Here is a 9,237-nt window from a genome sequence, read left to right on the forward strand (position 1 = left end):
ACTGATGCTTTTGAACTGTGGTGTTGGAGAAGACTCTTGAGAGTCCCTTGGACTGCAAGGAGATCCAACCAGTCCATTCTAAAGGAGATCAGTCCTGGGTGTTCTTTGGGAGGACTGATGCTAAAGCTGAAACTGCAATACTTTGGCCACCTCATATGAAGAGTTCACTCATTGGAAAAGACTCTGATGCTGGGGCATGAGGAGAAGGGGATGACAGAGGATGGGATGGCTGGATGGCATCACCACCTCGATGGACATGAGTTTGGGTGAACTCCGGGAGTTGGTGATGGACAGGGAGGCCTGGTGTGCTGCAATTCTTGGGGTCGCAAAGAGTCGGACACGACTGAGTGACTGAATTGAACTGAACACGAAACATGAGTTTTCTCTTTGTTTTCTGTTCATTATGCTCTTAACCTTAAATTATTCTTAATAGTTCTCTCCCTCACCCTCATACCAAACATAGTATATGCATACATCCACAATTCTGTTAACTTTTTTGATGATATCTATGCATTATAATGGACTTTCCTCGTGGCTCAGAAGGTAAAGCATCTGCCTACAATGTGGGAGACCTGGGTTCAATCCCTGGGTCGGGAAGAGCCTCTGGAGAAGGAAATGGCAACCCACTCCAGTATTCTTACCTGGAGAATCCCATGGACAGAGGAGCCTGGCAGACTACAGTCCGTAGGGTCGCAAAGAGTTGGACACGACTGAGCGACTAAACTTTCTTTTTCATGCATTATAATAATGTATAAGTAGACAATACTAAAATATTTTGTGCATTTTTCTTCCCACGTCATCTATCTTTCAAATTTAAAGTTAAAAGAGCTTCCTTAAAGAAATATGCATTTTAAAGGGTTCTAAGCTTTTAAGTCCTTCTTCATGAGTGTGTCTGTATTTGTGCCCAAAATTTTCAATGATTAGTTATTTCTCAAAGGAGTTAGGGCTGGAAACACTCCCAACTATTAAATCATCAAGTCTGGGAATGATATAAATTTGATATACTCAGAAATCCAAAAAGCTACACACAGTAATTTGGTATTTAGTGAATCACAGAAAGTCTACAATGAGTTGACTGTTAACTGAATGATGAGCATCAAACATAGAGTGTAATTAACACAGACAGAAGCTTACTGCCAACAACAGTTTGAAACAATTTTAGTTCTCTCTTTCCTGCCAACTTTGATATGTAAAGAACCCTTCATAGCATGATTGAGAAAATTTGTTTTTGCATGGGACATTCAGTTTGTACCCCACAGAGCCTCCGGAACAGTGGCTTTTGCAGGGTGGGAACTTAATGAGTATTTGTTGGATTGAACAAGATCTATATTTTTCAAATTGGTCCTCAGATACCACAATTCTTGTTAGTAAATTCTCATTGAATTTCATGAGCCAGTGGTAACATATTCTCAGTGCTCTTGTGTAGTGAGCCTTTGCTAAGCTAGTGAATGTTTTCCAAAGTAGAAAAGTCAATGATGGATACAGATCTTATTTAATCCAAGGAAACCTTTTATAAAAATTGTTATTGGGAATAAGAAGTGTGTGCTGATCCCAGAACTGATCTGTGTTGATCAAGTGCGCAAGAAGGAATATCAGCTCCAAGTTATCCATTAGCAGTTTATCTGCTCAAACAGAAGCCATGCTTGCCTTGATACCTTGCTGAGTCCCAGGCAATCAACTTGAGTGCTGAACTGTGGCTAACTGAGACTGGACTTAGAAAAAAGTATATGGCTGAGTGAGCTGCAGTTACAGATGTGTGTGTGTGTATGTGTGCATGAGAGAGAGTGAGAGAGAGAGAGAAAGAGGTCAAACATTAAAAAATGTGAAGGATTTACCCACATTGATAGAGATAATTGTCAGAACGTAACCATTACCTGTGAAAAGTGAAAGTGAAGTCGCTCAGTTGTCTCTGACTCTCTGCAAACCCATGGACTATAGTCTACCAGGCTCCTCCGTCCATGGGATTTTGCAGGCAAGAGTATTGGAGTGGGTTGCCATTTCCTCCTCCAGTGGATCTTTGCAACCCAGGGATCGAAGCCAGTTCTCCCACATTGCAAGCAGACGCTTTACCGTCTGAGCCACCTGGGAACCCCAACCATTATCTGTAGCCCTTGATTATCTTTAGGCTAACAGTTCAGACTCAGGAATCTGCCTCACCTCTTGCCCCTTCCTTTCTTCGCCCCACAGATCAGTCTTGCTGACGTACTTGCAGATCCTCAAGGCAGTCAGGCTCCTGACACCTCTGTGCCACAGAGATGCCCTATTAGCTTGGCAGCTGCCTCTCCCCATCCTGACACTTCCCTCCACCCTTGACTCAGACTGTTTACTCTAACTCATTCTAAACCCAGTTCTGGCATCTTTTCTTCAGGATGTCACCTTAGTCTCCATTGAGTGCCCATGTTTCAAGGCTGACTGTGTGCAGTAAAACATTAATCAGGGTCTACCACACTGCCTGTCTGTCTCTCCTGAAGACTGTGTGTTCTTGAGGAAGAGACTGATTCTTCTTTCCAGGACCTAATGCAGCCTCAGCAAATAGTAGGTGCTCATTAATGTTGGGGCTTCCCTTATAGCTTATTGGTAAAGAATCTGCCTGCAATGCATGAGGCCCCAGATCGATTCCTGAGTCGGGAAGATCTGCTGGAGAAGGGATAGGCTATCCACTTTAGTATCCTGGGGCTTCTCTTGTGGCTCAGCTGGTAAAGAATCTGCCTGTGATGTGGGAAACCTGGGTTTGATCCCGGGGTTGGGAAGATCTCCTGGAGAAGGGAAAGGCTACCCACTCCAGTATTCTGGCTGGAAAATTCCATGAACTGTATAGTCCATGGGGTTGCAAAGAGTCAGACCTGACTGAGTGACTTTCACTTTCACTAATGTTGAGTATTCCAGTATACAAACAACTATGAATAAACAAATGATTTATCAGTTGAGCAATCATCTGTTCAATCTTGAAGTGCTTTGGTTAACAGGGTTTTTGACACAAAATGACACAAGTTACATAAGTCAAAGTCACTTAAGAAAAACCAGGAATTTACCAGTTCAAATAACTGAGATTCCCCAAAGAGGTGCTATTGGCTTAAGGTCACAGACGACACCATTAGAAATTTCTCTCTTTCCATATCTATTTCTCTCTCTCTCTCTCTTTTTTTTTCTGGGGTGTTTATCCAGGAAGCTCTCTCCATTGGAAAAGATGGTCCTTATGGTTCTAGGCTCACATAGCTTAATACAGTTCGCAGTTTCAGAAGCACACTGAGTATTTACACCGATCCACCAAAAATGATTATGCTTGGCTGTTTGGGTTCCACACTCACCCTTGGACCAAATATTACCAAGTCTAAGTTCTTCCTGCTCACCACATGGCAGTAAGTCAAGAGATGAGGTGTAAGGGCAAGCAGAGGGAGAAGATTGTGGACTAGTGTCCCAAAGAATAATTCAGGCTTCTTTTATACTAAAAGGGGAAGGCAGGTGGCTGGTTGTTGCAAACTTCTTGGTGCCAGCCTGGAGGGCTGTGACCCTGGAGGGGATGTGATAATCCTTTGTTCTTGTGATTGTCTCCATAGGTCTGATCGTGATATTCCTGTAAACCTCCAACAAGGCAAATGTCACTCTCTGTTCTGCAACTTTTTATCTCTGCATGCAGGAAAAGTGCTATACTTTTAAAGGTCAAACCTGGGAAGTAGAGCCTTCAGAAAGGGCTATTATGTATATTTCAGGCTCTAGGCAACATTTCTTTTATGAGGGTGCACAGCCAGCATGACTAACCTCAGGGAACAGAGCACAAAGGTTAGAGCTAAAGGAAGAGATCCAACAAGCCAGGTTTTTCTTCTCTGTTACACAGCCACTGTGCTTGGGGTGATGGGGCATTCTGACGGGTCCTACGCTTAGGTCATATACAAACACCTGTGGAAGGTGGGACTCCTTGCAAAAGGAAGTGATACGGGAAGTCAAAAATACAACAGGCATCTATGCACTGTGGATTTTGCAGTATGATCAATCAATATGTATTTTGAGAAGTCTCCACGGGTCCAGACGAATTTAACTACTTCATGCATCTTTTCTAGGCCCGCCGAGATGTCCCAAGACACATTAAAGAAATGCCCGAAGGATGTTCAGTTTTCAAGTATTTAGGGGCTGGACTTACGTGTATAATTCTATGCCTGTACCTTGCTTCTCACTACTTCCTTTTATTTACTGCTTTTGAAAAAACCTTTTTATTTTGGGATAATTTTTGATTTACAAACAAGCTGCACAGATAGTATGGGGAGTTCTCATCTACTCTATCACCGAGTTTTCTTTACTGTTAATATCTTATGTTACTATGGTACATTTATCACAGCTAAAGAACCAGATCAGCAAGTTAGTATTAATTAACTAATTAATTAAACTCTAACTAAGGTCAGAGTTTCTTTGACCTTCACTGTTGCTGCTAAGTCGCTTCAGTGGTGTCTGACTCTGTGCGACCTATAGACGGCAGCCCACCAGGCTTCTCCGTCTCTGGGATTCTCCAGGCAAGAACACTAGAGTGGGCTGCCATGTCCGTCTCCAATACATGCAGGCATGCTCAGCTGCTTCAGTTGTGTCTGACTCTGTGCGACCCCAAGGGCAGCAGCCCAGCAGGCTCCCCTGTCCACGGGACTCTCCAGGCAAGAGTACTGGAGTGGGTTGCCATTTCCTTCTCCTGACCTTCACTAATTTTCCTTAATATACTTTTTCTGTTCTAGGATATCATTCAAGGTACCACATTATACTTAGTCATCATGTCTTCTCAGCCCCCTCCTTTGATAGCTTTTCAGGCTTTCCTTATTTTTGATGACCTTGACAGTTTTGAGGAGAACTGGTCAGGCATTTTGTAAAATGTGTCTCATTTTGGGGTTGTCAGATATTTGTCTCATGGTTAGACCGTGGTAATAAGGTTTTTGGAGGAAGACCTCAGAGTTAAGGTGCCACTCTCTTTGACATTACATAATGTCAAAGGTGCATACTCTCAACATATCACTGTGGATATTAATCTCGATCACCTGGCTGAGGTCGTATTTTCCAGTTTCTCCACTGTAAAGCTCTTTTTCTCTCTCCTCTTATACTCTGCTATTTGGAAGCATGTCACTAAGCATAGGTTACACAAGTTGGGTGGTAAACTTGACTTTTTTGAGGGGAGGAGTACTTACATAAATTTCTTGGAGTTCCCCTGTGTGGGAGATTTGTCTCTGCTCCATTTACTTATTTTAGTGTTAATATGAACCTTTGGACATTTATTTTATTCTTTGGGTAATGAGCCAATACTATGTTATTTTGTTCTTTAAACTGTTCCAACTTCAGCAATTGGGATCTCTCAGTTGCTCCTCTGTCCCTTTCCTATGCCTCCATCCTTTTGTTTCTTAAGCACGTCTCTACTTTCTAGTTTTACAAGAGACTCCGTTCCCACTTTGTATATTCTGCCCCAGTTCTTGAATCATCCGTTTCTCTAAGGACCCCTGGTTTCTTTCACTGGAGAATGGTATTAGAAGCCAGGGTCTGGGAGCTGGTTGTGCTCATTGATACTGGGCATCAGTACCTCTAGGCCCTCTTGATGGGTATATGCATGTATGTTTATTTCATTGCTTCCTTTTAGTTTCTTTTTGTTATTGACTTTCCCTCTTTCATTGGTGCATGACTTCACTTTGTCCTCCAATTTGATTCATAATCTGTTTTCTCCTGGCTTCCAAATTTGGCTCTATTTCTTGGTTATCCTTTTATTAAAATTTCTCCTATAATGTAAGAAATAATGTGTTCAGCTTTATCCATCTCTTGACATAGCTACTCTGTTCTTGGAGACTACATGTTCTACTCAGGACTTACTGGTGATACCCAAAGGTTTTAGGACAAACAGACAAGGTTTTCTTTCAGGAATATGCTTTGAAGAGCTTATAATGTAATTTTATGACTCTGAAAAAATATATATTCTGTCTGAATATCCATTTTCAACATGCAACAAAGTGATAAAGTAAATGCTTTGTTTCAGTAAGTTGGATCAGGTTATAAAAATTTCTAGAATTCTGCCACTGCAAGGATAAAGCATTCTGTGTAAATTATGGTGCTACTGGAAAGGAGGATAAGCTTTCTGAAGACATGTATAATGAGATCACCTCAGGGTTAGAAGCAGATATAAGAAATTTTCTGATGATGTTTTTTATTTCTTTTTCTTAGTTGAATGGATTTGATGTATAACGCTATGTAAACTTAGGGTTTACCTCTTTTTTTTTTCTTTCTTCCTTTTACTCCCCTTTCCTTTTTGTTGTCTGCTGTGAGTAGGGTGAAAGGATTTATGAAAGACTTAAGGGGAATATAAAACACTGAACCATAGTAAACATGTGTGAGGAAGAAAGTGAAGTTTGTTCCCTGAGAAACTGGTTAGAAGGGAAACCCTTGAAGAAGGAAGGAGGGAAATGCATGCCCACATTCTTGTAAGATGAAAGCAAGTGTTTTAAGACTGAACATAGGCTCAAGTCCCCAGAGTTAGGTATCAGCAGAGCGTACGTCACAGAAGGGCTCTGCTTGGAGAAAAGACTCAGGTTATATTTGCTACGTGTATCTGGAATCTAAAGCTTGAATTAGGTCAAGTCATGCTCAGTGATGTGAAGTTTAGTGAACAAATTATTCCCTTAAATTTACCCACTTAAAGAATAATAACAATTTATTTCTTAAAATAAGTACAGAATTAGTAAACATTAGTATTTATTTGTATTGATATTGTTACATTCCTCCAACTTTTTTTTTTCCTTAGAAAAAATATAACTAGAACATATTATCTACTCTCATTTATGCTTCTTGGTAAAAGCTGGTTTATTTCAGACATTCATTAACTCACTCAGTCGTCAGTCACTTATCGAACATGAATGAGCCAGACATTATTCAAGGTTTCAAGGATACGGTTTGAAGTCACTTATGGTCCTTATTAACCACTCTTTAATCCAAATTTTGGGAATCTAAAGGAGACCACTATGGAAGGAATAAGGTGTTATAGGTGCGATGAGAGAGGTGACTATGTATGCAGTTTGGGGAAAGGGGAAAGATGAATCCTTTCTAATTTGGCAGCTCCCCCACTGCAGGCACAGTGCTTGAGAAAGAAGCCAAAAGCTACTCCAACAGATCAGATAAACCCAAAGCCATAAAACACAGGACAAGGATGCTGGAGTGTTCTCTCTCCCCTTTGCACTCACTCTCATCCTCCCCTCTCCACGCTCATTCTGCTTCTTACCCTCAGATCAGAGGTCAGGGGCTTCAAGTTTAGAAATATTAACACCATTGAGCACTTTATACATCCTTCTCAAGGGAATGTCCTTAGAGTTCATGATCGTGGAGTAAAAAACCGATCAGGACTCTAAGATTTAAGATGAGCAGGGTGTGAAGGATGGGGGTGGGGAGGAGGCATGCAGGAAGGAGAAGAATGATAAGGAATGAATCCCAAATGATCTAAATTAGCAGGCCTGGTGAGTAGGAATGAATGAAATTGACAGAAACAGGAGTATGACAGTCATTCAACACAGGTGGTAATAGCCAGCTGGCATAGGTTCATGTCCCTGCACAAGCTGCTTAACTCCTCTGTTCCCCTCCTGTCCTCAGCCTGAGGCGAACTTTAGCCAGACAATAAGTTTAATTAGATAAATGAGAAACCTCAGAAACAAAGGAAAACAGTCAAATAAGACCAAATAATCATAGTTTAGTCTTTGATTAGGCAAAGTCAAGGAGATCAGTAGTTAACATCATCTGGTGGGGGTTTTCAATATCTCTAAGACACAGTTCAAACATGCTCAGAATATTATCTGTACTTACAGGGCTTCCCAGGTGGCACCAATGGTAAAGAACCTGCCTGCCAATGCAGGAGACTCATGGGTTTGATCCCTGGATCAGGAAAATTTCCTGGAGTAAGAAATGGCAACCCACTCCAGTAATCTTGCCTGGAAAATTCCATGGACAGAGGAGCCTGGCTGGCTACAGTTCAGGGGTCACAAAGAGTCTGACACGACTGAGCATGCAAACAAGCTATGACAAACCTAGACAACATATTAAAAAGCAGAGACATCACTTTGCTGACAAAGGTCTGTGTAGTCAAAGCTATGGTTTTTTCCAGTAGTCACGTGCAGGTGTGAGAGCTGGACCATAAAGAAGGCTGAACACCGAAGAATTGATGCTTTCAAACTGTGGTGCTAGAGAAGACTCTTGAGAGTCCCTTGGACTGCAAGGAAATCCAACCACTCCATCCTAAAGGAAATCAACCCTGAATATTCATTGGAAGGACTGATGCTGAAGCTGAAGCTCCGATACTCTGGCCACCTGATGTGAAGAACTGACTCATTGGAAAAGACCCTGATGCTGGGAAAGATTGAAGGCAGGAGGAGAAGGGGATGACAGAGGATGAGATGGTTAGATAGCTTGGATAATGAAGAACCTGGTTTACTTTGCCCAGAAGGGAATGAAATAGTTATATGCCATTTTATAACAACAATATCTTCAGAAGCTCTGAGGGTCTTTAATTATGATTGTCAATTGTTAAAACTATCAAAAGCACACATAAAGACAGCTGTAAACTGTCTATAAAGTTGTCTATAAACTATAAACAAATCAGCCATAATGTAGCATTTTAAAAAGTTGAGCTATTTTAATTGAACATACCACTTAAAAATAATAAAAAATGCTGACGGTGTAGTCAAAAAAGAGTGGCCACTCATCAGTTCTTTGAATTTATAAACTGGGGTTGAAAGTCCAGCACTGCTTACAGGCCTGGTTTATAGTTGTAGGCCTGGAGGCCCATCAGTTACCTCTTTTTCTTTAGTGGTAAAGAATCAGAAAGGCAAAATTATTACATTTTTACTTTTCAGGAATACTATAAGGTTAAGATAGAGAATCCTTTTCAAACTCTCTGAGACCTCAAGTGTCAATAGGTTTCAAAATAAAACTAATATTTGAGTTAGTAGCTAAAAATGAGCTCTGTAAACTATACTCTTAGGACCTACTGTGTGCACCCTCAGTCGTGTCTGACTCTTTGAGACCCCATAGACTGTATCCCGCCAGGCTCCTCTGTCCATGGGATTCTCCAGGCAAGAATACTGGAGTGGGTTGCCATTTCCTTCTTTAGGGGATCTTCCTGACCCAAGGATTGAACCTGTGTCTCTTGCATTAGCAGATGGATTCTTTACCAACTGCACCACCTTGGAAGCCCTTTCTTAGGGCCTACATCTGCATATGAGAGAATCAAGAAAGTAG

Source organism: Bison bison, unplaced genomic scaffold, assembly GCF_000754665.1.
Source record: "Bison bison bison isolate TAMUID 2011002044 unplaced genomic scaffold, Bison_UMD1.0 scf7180017863702, whole genome shotgun sequence".
Lineage (NCBI taxonomy): Eukaryota > Metazoa > Chordata > Mammalia > Artiodactyla > Bovidae > Bison > Bison bison.